Consider the following 10684-nt stretch of genomic DNA (forward strand, 5'->3'; position numbering starts at 1 on the left):
GGCTGTTTGGGGCATTGCTTTTAGCAACCTCTTTCTGGTCCCAGGCTCTCCGCAGTGTTGCAAAATACACAGTCTTGGCCACCTAAGCCAGAGTTTCATTTGACACAAGGTAAAAGGAGAGGGAGGGGAAAGAGAAGAAATAAGTGGGGAAGGCCAAGCACACACTGGTGAGGTAAAGTGACAAGTCTCACATTCTTGATGGTGTTTGGGATTCACCTGGACCCGGTAGAAGTGGTAGTGTCATCTGAGTCCCTCTCTCTCTGGCCACCTCTGCTCAGGACATCACTCAGGGTTTGGATGAAAAAGTTCAGGAGCTCCAGGAAACAGGATGGCAGCCATGGTGATAAGGCGCCATCAATCTCCTTCTCTCACCTTTCAATCAGCCATTGTCACCAGAGTGTCCTCCCCCAAAGGACTAGCTGGACTAGCCCACCCCCTCATTATTTTGTCCCCCAGTTAGGCCTCGTTTCCAATTTTGGTTCATTGATTTCTGCTCCCACCCTTCTCATGTTCACCAGCCATGATCTTAACACAGTCCTTGTATCATAGCAGCAGGCCTTTCTGTTTGGGACAATTCACTGTCTCGGGTTTTCCCTTTTTTGCCTTTTCCCATCAACTTTTGTTGTCCCAAGTTATTTTTATACCCTAGGAACAGTTATTCCCCTTTTCACGGCCGAGCTCAAAGTTTGGGTAAATGTGTAGGCCAAGTTATCACAACAATCCCAAGGACTCATGGCTCCCAGTGAATTCAGTAGAAGAACCGCATGCTTGGCATCTGTCAACATGAGCTGGTTGGTCTCTCAGGCGCTGCCCCTGTTATAGTACCATTATTTGTAGGACAGTAGTCTTGGAGGCCTCAATGAATTTAAATCTGGTCCCAACTTTAAATACTGGGCATAGTGGAATCCTCATTTTCAGTGTCCCTTTTTGTATGAAGTCAGCTGCTTTGCTCCCCATCTCTAGCAGGGCTACTTGAATCGCCTTCACTGACACAAAGATGTGATCAATCATTGAATCAGAGAACCACAGAATGCTAGAACTGCCCAAAGCAGGACCAACCCAATTTAATCATCCCAGGACTTAAAAACCTCTAGGCTACGGCTACACTACACACTTTGCCAGAAGAGGCCATACAAATGAAGCGCAGCTTAGCATTTTCTCACGCTTCATTTGCATAATCTCTTCCGGTCCGTTTTTGCGCAAGGGGTTTTTGCAGGAAAACAAGCAGTGTGGCCGTGGCCGTTTTGCGCAAAACCCCTCCCGGAGAGGCATAAGGATCTTGCGGAAAAAGGGGGGTTTGCGCAAAATGGACACGGTCACACTGCTTGTTTTTGTGCAAAAACCCCTTGCGCAAAAACAGACCGGACGAGATTATGCAAATGAAGGGTGGGAAAATGCTAATCCGCGCTTCATTTGCATTGCCTCTTCCAGCAAAGCACGTAGTGTATCCGTAGCCCTAAGGATAGAGATTCCACTCCCTCCCTTCCTAGGTGACCCATTCCAGTACTTCACCACCTTCCTAGTGAAATAGACCGCCTCCACTTGCTTCCCGAATGAATCAGGTTTCGTGAATGTGCTTGCCCCTGCCTACCTATTACGTGCGAGATGGACCAGAGCGTATCAGCACAGGGCACTAGAACCCATTGGGCGCTGGGTTTTTTTGCATTTTTGTAAACCAGATCTCATATCTGAGTGGCTTTGCCACAGGATGGCAGTGCTCAGTCAGTTTGTGATCCGGTGAACACGGCTGCAATGGGCACTTTCTGGAATCGCGAGGATGAAAAAGTCCTAGTCAGTCAGCAGCTAGCGGCAGATTGCTCCTTACAGGGCCATTTCAGGCCAGGCTGTCTTTAAACATTGTTTCAACTGGAAAAATTCCAAATTTTCCAGTTCAAAAATGCAGCACCATTTGTAAAAGTCCCTCTGTTGCCTAGGGTTGCTAATGTTCCCATTTCTTAACACCAGACACAACAGCATCTCTCACCCTCCCCCCCCCCAGCACACAATCCCTCTCCCCTCTGCCCTGCTTGCTCACTCCTCCCCATCTCCTCCCCCCCCCCCGCCCCCTCAACTCACCTGCCACTGCAGAGCAGCGCTGGGAGCTGGAGAGATGCCTGCCCACAAGGTGCAGACGGGAGTCAGCCCTGGCTGAGAAGAAGCGGCCGGTGTGTTGATGTCCCAGCGGGCTTGCGGTTGCATCCCGATCTATTTCCCACTCTCCGCTCCGCTCCTTGGCTCTGCTTTCCCACTCCTGCAGAAACACCCCCTCTGTGTGGGAAGCGGCTCCAGGGCCCATGAGACTCGCGTGACCGGTCCTGGAGCCGCACCTGAGCCAGGGATCCCTGGGGCAGAAGTGACTTTGCAGCAGCAGCTCCTGCTTCGCCATCCACCCCGTGCCACTTGGATGGGAAAGTGGGGAACAGTGCCCTGACAGCTTAAGGCATGTCTCGCCCTTCCCTGCCCGCTCTGTGGGCAAGCTATTTCCCCAGCCAGCCCGGCCTGGCTCGCCCAGACTAACCTCCCCTCTCCTGAGTGTGGGGGAGATCAAGAGGCATCTTACTCACGCCACTGGTCACTCGCCACCTGCCTGCTCACTGGCGCCGTCCTGCTGGCCGTTTGTCTCACCTCCCCGCCACCGCCCTGCTGGCCGCTCGTCACATCTCTCCACCAGCGCCTTGTTGGCTGTCAATCACCATCCACTTCTCGGACGTGACTTCTACCCATCAACCTCATGTGAGTTCAGCTCCCAGTGATTTCAACTCTTAACAAGCAGGGTAGAAGAAACACAACTCCCATACAGTGAACATAAGAAAGAGGCTCTTGATGACTTTTTAGCTCTGTTCTTGGAAAATGGGGGAACAGGTCAAACCAGTCCAAGCAAAGGAGTACGCAGTCTCCTGACCACCATAACCTTCCCTCACCCCCTCTCCTCTCATAGAGCTCTGAAAGTGGAGCCCCTGCTTAACAAGATACATTCTGCTAACTATGAGCCCCCTTTCCTTTGGACCAGTGTAGCACAGCCCTACTTTTCCACATTCCCACAAAACTGCAAACATTAGTGCCCCTATTTTAGCTCTCCCTACACTTAATTCAGACATCGCTGGGGTTGGGTCACAAATAAAGTTGATTACAGTGAGCAGAATACCAATCCACACCCCCAGGGCCTCTCCCCCCTTAGAATCATAGAATCATAGGACTGGAAGGGACCTCGAGAGGTCATCGAGTCCAGCCCCCTGCCCTCATGGCAGGACCAAGCTCCGTCTACACCATCCCTGACAGATGTCTATCTAACCTGTTCTTAAATATCTCCAGAGAGGGAGATTCCACCACCTCCCTTGGCAATTTATTCCAATATTTGACCACCCTGACAGTTAGGAATTTTTTCCTAATGTCCAATCTAAACCTCCCCTGCTGCACTTTAAGCCCATTACTCCTTGTCCTGTCCTCAGAAACCAAGAGGAACACATTTTCTCCTTCCTCCTTGTGACACCCTTTTAGATATTTGAAAACCGCTATCATGTCCCCCCTTAATCTTCTTTTTTCCAAACTAAACAAGCCCAGTTCATGAAGCCTGGCTTCATAGGTCATGTTCTCTAAACCTTTAATCATTCTTGTTGCTCTTCTCTGTACCCTTTCCAATTTCTCCACATCTTTCTTGAAATGTGGCGCCCAGAACTGGACACAGTACTCCAGCTGAGGCCTAACTAGTGCAGAGTAGAGCGGCAGAATGACTTCACGAGTTTTGCTTACAACACACCTGTTGATACAACCTAGAATCATATTTGCTTTTTTTGCAACAGCATCACACTGTTGACTCATATTCAACTTGTGGTCCACTATGACCCCTAGATCCCTTTCCGCCATGCTCCTTCCTAGACAGTCGCTTCCCATCTTGTATGTATGGAACTGATTGTTCCTTCCTAGGTGGAGCACTTTGCATTTCTCTTTATTAAACCTCATCCCGTTTACCTCTGACCATTTCTCTAACTTGCTAAGGTCATTTTGAATTATGTCGCTATCCTCCAAAGAAGTTGCAACCCCACCCAGTTTGGTGTCATCTGCAAACTTAATAAGTGTACTCTCTATCCCAATATCTACATCATTGATGAAGATATTGAACAGTACGGGTCCCAAAACAGACCCTTGAGGAACTCCACTTGTTATCCCTTTCCAGCAGGATTTAGCACCATTAACAACAACTCTCTGACTACGGTTATCCAGCCAGTTATGCACCCACCTTATTGTGGCCCTATCTAAGTTATATTTGCCTAGTTTATCAATAAGAATATCATGCGAGACCGTATCAAATGCAAGCTGCAAGGGACGCTTTCCTGCTTGTACTTGGGGGCTGTGTCTAGACTGGCAAGTTTTTCTGCAAAATCATGTGATTTTGCGGAAAAACTTGCCAGCTGTCTACACTGGCCGCTTGAATTTCCGGAAAAGCACTGACGATCTCATGTAAGATTGTCAGTGCTTTTGCGGAAATACTATGCTGCTCCCGTTCGGGCAAAAGTCTTTTTCCGAAAGACTTTTGCGCAAAAGGGCCAGGTAAACAGCACGGTAGTGTTTTCCGCAAAAAAGTCCTGATCATGAAAATGGCGATCGGGGCTTTTTTGTGGAAAACCGCATCTAGATTGGCCAGGGACGCTTTTCCGGAAAAAGTGCTTTTGCGGAAAAGCATCCTGCCAATCTAGACGTGCTTTTCCGAAAATGCTTTTAACAGAAAAGTTTTCCGTTATAAGCATTTTCGGAAAATCATGCCAGTGTAGACGTAGCCGGAATGTATCAACCACAGAGCCGCACTAGTGTTAAGATTGCCCTCGGCTGTACTACCCAAGGTTGTCCAAGAGATGGTGCTCAGGGACCGCTTGGCCGAGCGAAGGCTCTGATGAAGTAGAATCCCAGGAAAGCTGCTGTAATGTGGGATGAGATAACCAGGAGTGCCAGAGCAGACATTGGAGGAGCTGGATAAGAGACAAAGCTTGACACGGTCTTTGCTTTGTTGGCCCTTTACTTAGGGTGGCCAGGAACAGGGGCAGGCAGGAGAGTCTCTCTTCAGAGCGCGAGACACCCCCACTGTGATACCAGAGCCCTGAGACTGACACGCAGATTAGAAGTGTGGCACAAATCCCGGGGCTGACCTATGGGCCTGTGTAGGAGGCTGAGGTCTTCTCTTCCTGTCAGTCTTGGAGGCAGGCGATGCCCCCTCACCTCCGTACCCTTGTCAAGGTAACGGTCGCTGGGAACGTAGCAATCTCAGAGGCCGTGGCTCTCTAGGTGGGGCTGAGCAGCCTGTAGTCCTGGAGCCAAACAACTGAGGGGGCTCTGGCCCTCAGGGTGGAGCACCAAACAGGTCAGGGCAGAACACCAGTCTGATGTCCTCGCTCTGGCAGGCAAACACAAGTCTGGTAGCCTAGGGAGAGGTGGGGGGAAGCTGCCAATCCAAGGGTGGGGTTGGCAGCAGGAACGAGGGAGACCCAGACCCACCCTTCTCCTTCAGGCCCCAGCCAAGGGCCCTAATAGTGATGGGGAATCCTGCCCCCGGATGGATCCGTGAGGAGGTTGCAGCTGAAACATGCTGACCAGGATTCTGGCCGCCCAAGGTGGTGTCCTCCTACGGTTCCCTCGCACCCAACTCAGGGCCCACCCGGGGCACCCCACGCCTCTGTGTGTCAGCCGTACCAGCGCGCAGCCATGGAAGACGAGGGCATGAGCGGAGGAGGGTGGAGGGAGGCCGCAGACATGGAACCCTTCCCCCAGCAGGTCGGGGGGATGAAACTGAGGCCACGTTAGGGAAACCCCAACACTCAGATCCCCCCAGCCCTGCCAAGAACCTCTCCAAAGAGCCAAGACCACGGTGCTGCATCCCTGCAAACGGGCAACTACAGGCCTGTACGTGAGGGGGTGCAAAGGGTGTGAATGCAGCCCCCCTCCCTCATAGTCCTCCAAGTAAGCATGAGGCTGGGGCAGTGTTTTTCCAGCCTCCCTTCCCCATGCGACAGCCTGCTGGGGAAAGGCAGGAGTGGTGCATTGCCTCAGACTCCCTCCCCTGGTGCTCCGGCCAGGGCAAGGATTAGGCTAATTCCACCCCCCACAAGGAGTGAGGCTGGAGGTGGGGCAGCCACCAGCCCCTCCCCCAGAAAATCCTGTGTATGGGCCTGAACAAGTATCAAAGGGTCTGGGAACAGAGACGATGGCCCAGCAGCCGTGCCCAGGGACTGATCGGCAGAGGTGCTGAGCTAGGGTTGCCAGGTGTCCGGTTTTGAACGGGACGGTCCAGTATTGGAGCTTTCTGTTCGGGAAACAGATTGAGACAATAGAAATGTCCGGTGATTTCTCAATCAGACGTCATGTCAATTGGGATGTCATGTCAAGGGTGGCCGGTATTTTTGTTGAAACCATCTGGCAACCCTATGCTGAGCACATCCAGCCCCCGCATAAACTCACTGAGAGCTGTGGTTGCCCAGCACCCCAGAAAGCCAATGCCCCAGGCCCCGGAAAGCCTGCTAGGCCACTCACCATCTGGAAGGGCAAACTCCCTGGGCCCCATCTGGCTTCTGAGCGCGGCAGGTGGAGCAGTTCACAGCACTGGAGACTCCTCACCCTTTCCACAGTGCTCAGTTCAGGGAAAATAGCCAAAGCCTTAATGCAGCAACCTTGGCGTTAATCAGCCCTTTGGGCAAGCAGCGGGAAGCAACAATATTAACCCATTCGCTCCTGGACGTTTACCTGAGTACGCAGGTTGCGTGTCTGTGGCAGGTGAGAAATCTTGGGGGTAGGACATTTTCCTGAGCAAGGAGAGGTGGGAAGAGAGATGGGAGGAAGGAAAGAACCAGGCGACGTTTGGAGCAGGAAAGTGAGGTGGGTGAGGGACCAGGAGCGGCAGGGCAAAGAAAGAGCAGCAGTAGCCGGCAGGCAAGCCCAGGGAGCAGGCAGTAGGATGTGTTAGCTAACACAGAACAGGGCTGCTGCTGAGTGCCAGGTATCTCACACGACACTTATGCCCGTGGCAGCCCTGTCCACGTTCCTGCAGCCTAGCTGGATACTCCAGCCCCAACTCACACCCAGTCCCAAATTTTCCCCCAAAACGTGCCCTGCACCGTCCAGCCCTCTCCTAGGTTCGTTGCTCTCCTGAAGAGTCAAGTTGGCTACTTCAACTGACAATCCCAAATAGTTCACTTTAAGCGCAGCACTGGATTGGGTTAGATTTGAAAATTAAATCATAATTTAAATAAAAAATGTTTTAATTATATAACTTTTAATGTAAAAATTATTTATTTTATATAAAATTGTATTTCAATTGTATTTAAAATGTTATTTAAATTATATTAAAACACTTATTTAAAAAAGCAGATAGGCTTGTACGTGTGTTCAAGTAGAATTGCAGGTCCAGTTGCAAGAGTTTTTAATGAATCTGTACACTTGAATGTTCTATCCCATAACTGAAGAATTGCTTCACTAGTTCCTTTTTTTAAGAAAGGGGGAAAAAATTGTTCAGGCCTGTTAGTTTGACCTCAATTATATGCAAGGTCTTAGAACAAATTTTGAAAGAAAAGTAGTTAAGGACATAGGGTATGTCTACACTACCCCCCTAGTTCGAACTAGGGGGGTAGTGTAGACATACCCATAGAGACAAGCAGTAAGTGGGATAAAATACAACCTCATTTTACAGAAGCCAGATCAAGCCAGACCAACCTGATCTTTCAGAAGCAACTGTCTAGGAAGGAGTATGCCAGAAAGGGATCTAGGGATTATAGTGGACGACAAGCTGAATATGAGTCAGTAGTGTGATGCTGTTGCAAAAAAAGCAAACATGATTCTGGGATGCATTAACAGGTGTGTTGTGAGCAAGACACGAGAAGTCATTCTTCCGCTCTACTCTGCACTGGTTAGGCCTCAGTTGGAATATTGTGTCCAGTTCTGGGCACCGCATTTGAAGAAAGATGTGGAGAAATTGGAGAGGGTCTAGAGAAGAGCAACAAGAATGATTAAAGGTCTAGAGAACATGAGCTATGAGGGAAGGCTAAAAGAATTGGGTTTGTTTAGTTTAGAAAAGAGGAGATTGAGGGGGAACATGATAGCTGTTTTTAGGTATCTAAAAGGGTGTCACAAGGAGGAGGGAGAAAACTTGTTCATCTTGGCCTCTGAGGACAGGAACTTTTTCTTAATGTCCAACCTAAACCTCCCTTGCTGCAGTTTAAGCCCATTGCTTCTTGTTCTAACTGTCAGGGTGGTCAAACACTGGAATAAATTGCCCAGGGAGGTTGCGGAATCTCCATCTGTGGAGATATTTAAGAGTAGGTTAGATAAATGTCTATCAGGGATGATCTAGACAGTATTTGGTCCTGCCATGAGGGCAGGGGACTGGACTCGATGACCTCTCGAGGTCCCTTCCAGTCCTAGCATTCTATGATTCTAAGAAAACTGATTTTTTAGAGAAAGGAAATGCAGGAGATTTAATCTATGTGGACTTCAGAGGAGCATTTTTTCCAGCTGCACATAGGAAATTATTAGTAACGCTGGAGAAGGTGAGGATTTTCTCTAAGTGACAGTGAACCATCCCAAAAGGATGCTGAGGTATCCCGCAAAAACACCGTAGTCTAGACGTAGCCTCAGAGACATCCCAGTTGATATAAGGAACTAGTTAAAGGGGCAGCTACAACGGATCTTACTGAAAAGTGAAATGTCAGGCTGGAGGCAGGTTACTAGTAGAATTTCTCAGGGATCAGTCACTGTTTTCCAGTTGTGAAGGCAGGGTCTCCAGCAGCAGCAGCAGCACAAAGTCAGGGTACTGCAACCTCCCCTCCAATCACAGGGGAGGAGCCAGGACCCCTACAATTACAACACTGTGAAGTTTCAGATGTAAATAGCTGAAATCATGCCATTTATTATTTTTAAATTTTATAACCGGGAAATTGATCAAAATGGACCGTGAATTTGGCAAGGCCCTAAGAAAGAACAAAAAATCCACCCCCCGAGGCCAGACACGTAAATCATTCATCCCCCGATGGGGCTTAAACCGAGCAGTTCTGCAGGCTGCCGAGCGAGTGAAATGTAGGCGCTGGATGTTTCTATTGACAAGTGACACATTAAGCAGCCTTAGAGCTGCCAGGATTGGCTGCCGTCGTCTTTTTTTTTAGGTCAGCTTTAATCATAACTTTGCTGCCAGCCTCCTAGCTGGTATAAACAGCCTTTGGTGGCTCAGCTGTGGCTTTGTGTTGCCTTTCTGAGTTGGCTTTCCCTAACGATTGCTCTGAACGTGGGGGCTGCAGGGAGATTGCCTGTAATCAGGGCCATCATCCCTCCCGTGTCGGGTTCGGTAATGAGTGCGAGCCCATCTGTAGGTTTGTTGATCTGCTGTGTGTAGCTTGGATCATGTAAGAGGTGGCAGGGAAGGGGGAGGGGGAGCTGTAAGGTCACCTTTTGTCGGGTATTTCATGTCCTCCGGCTGCTGCAAATGCTCCTCCGGGCCTGTCTGGAAACAGTTGCTAAATTTAAAGCATTAGGACAGGGGGAAAGTGTGTGGTTACGACTCTCTGGGAGGAGCCACTAAGTGTAAACAAGAAATTCCATCCAACGGGAGGCTGCTAGGGCCATCGGACTGAACACAGGGCTGGCACTCAGGGGACGAGGCTCTCTTCCGAGGCCCGCCACTTCCCTACTGCCATGATGGATCACGGCGTCTCAGGTTCCTCCTCAGCGTACCCTCGGGGCTCAGGTTTCAGCCAGTGAGCACGGTGTCAAAGCCTGAGCTGACCAGGCGGTTAGCTGTGATTTTCCAAAGGGAACAGCGTTACCTTCAGCAGAGGCAGTACCCTGGGGGGCTCTGGCACTATAGCTTAGCATTTGTCTACACCAGTGGTTTTCAACTTTTTTTTTTTTAAATAAAGTACCACCTTTTAAAAAAAAATTATAAGTACCCCCAGGTCCTAGAGTTTTCAGATACACACACAAATTTTCTACCATTGCCACACACTTGGTTAAACAACTTAATCGCAGCTGGGCGGGCGATGAAATGTTGGGGTGTAAAAAGTACACAAATAATAAAGCGCTGTAAAACTTAACACAAAAATTCAGTTTTCTCCACATTTCAGTTGTGTTGTGGTACCCCCCCAGACCTCTCTCGGGTACCCCTAAGGGTACTGGTACCACTGGGAGCATGGATCTGTCAGCAGAGACCCCGAGTGGATGTGCAGCATAAGCAGACAGAAGGAACTCCACCATCCTAGCTCCACTACCTCACTAAATATTATCTCTGTCATAAAACCCCCAGACAGAAGAGAACTTCTGTCAGCTGAGGGGGGGGGGGCGGGTTTACACGATCCTAGCTGACATAACTATGCCAGTGTAGCCTACTGGGTGTGGTTTACTGTCCCATGTCATGGCACTTAGACCACAGAGAGAGAATGAGTTTTCTCTACAGCCTTCACTGAGAGCCAGCAGGCTCCAGAGGCTCCTGCACACAGCTCCAGAGGTCTCAGGTACAGTTCCTGCTGTTGGTGCCACAGCACAACACTGCCGTGTAGAATACACCTCAGGATTTGCTCTTGAATGCTTCAAGTCGAAGTCACACTAGGACAGAAGAACGGTCAAACCAAGGTCTATCCAGCCCAGTATCCTGCCTTCCAACAGTGGCCAAAGCCAGATGCCCCCGAGGGAGGGAACAGAACAGGTATCTCCAGTG

The sequence above is a fragment of the Pelodiscus sinensis genome, chromosome 5 (assembly GCF_049634645.1).
Source record: "Pelodiscus sinensis isolate JC-2024 chromosome 5, ASM4963464v1, whole genome shotgun sequence".
NCBI classification, from domain to species: Eukaryota; Metazoa; Chordata; order Testudines; family Trionychidae; genus Pelodiscus; species Pelodiscus sinensis.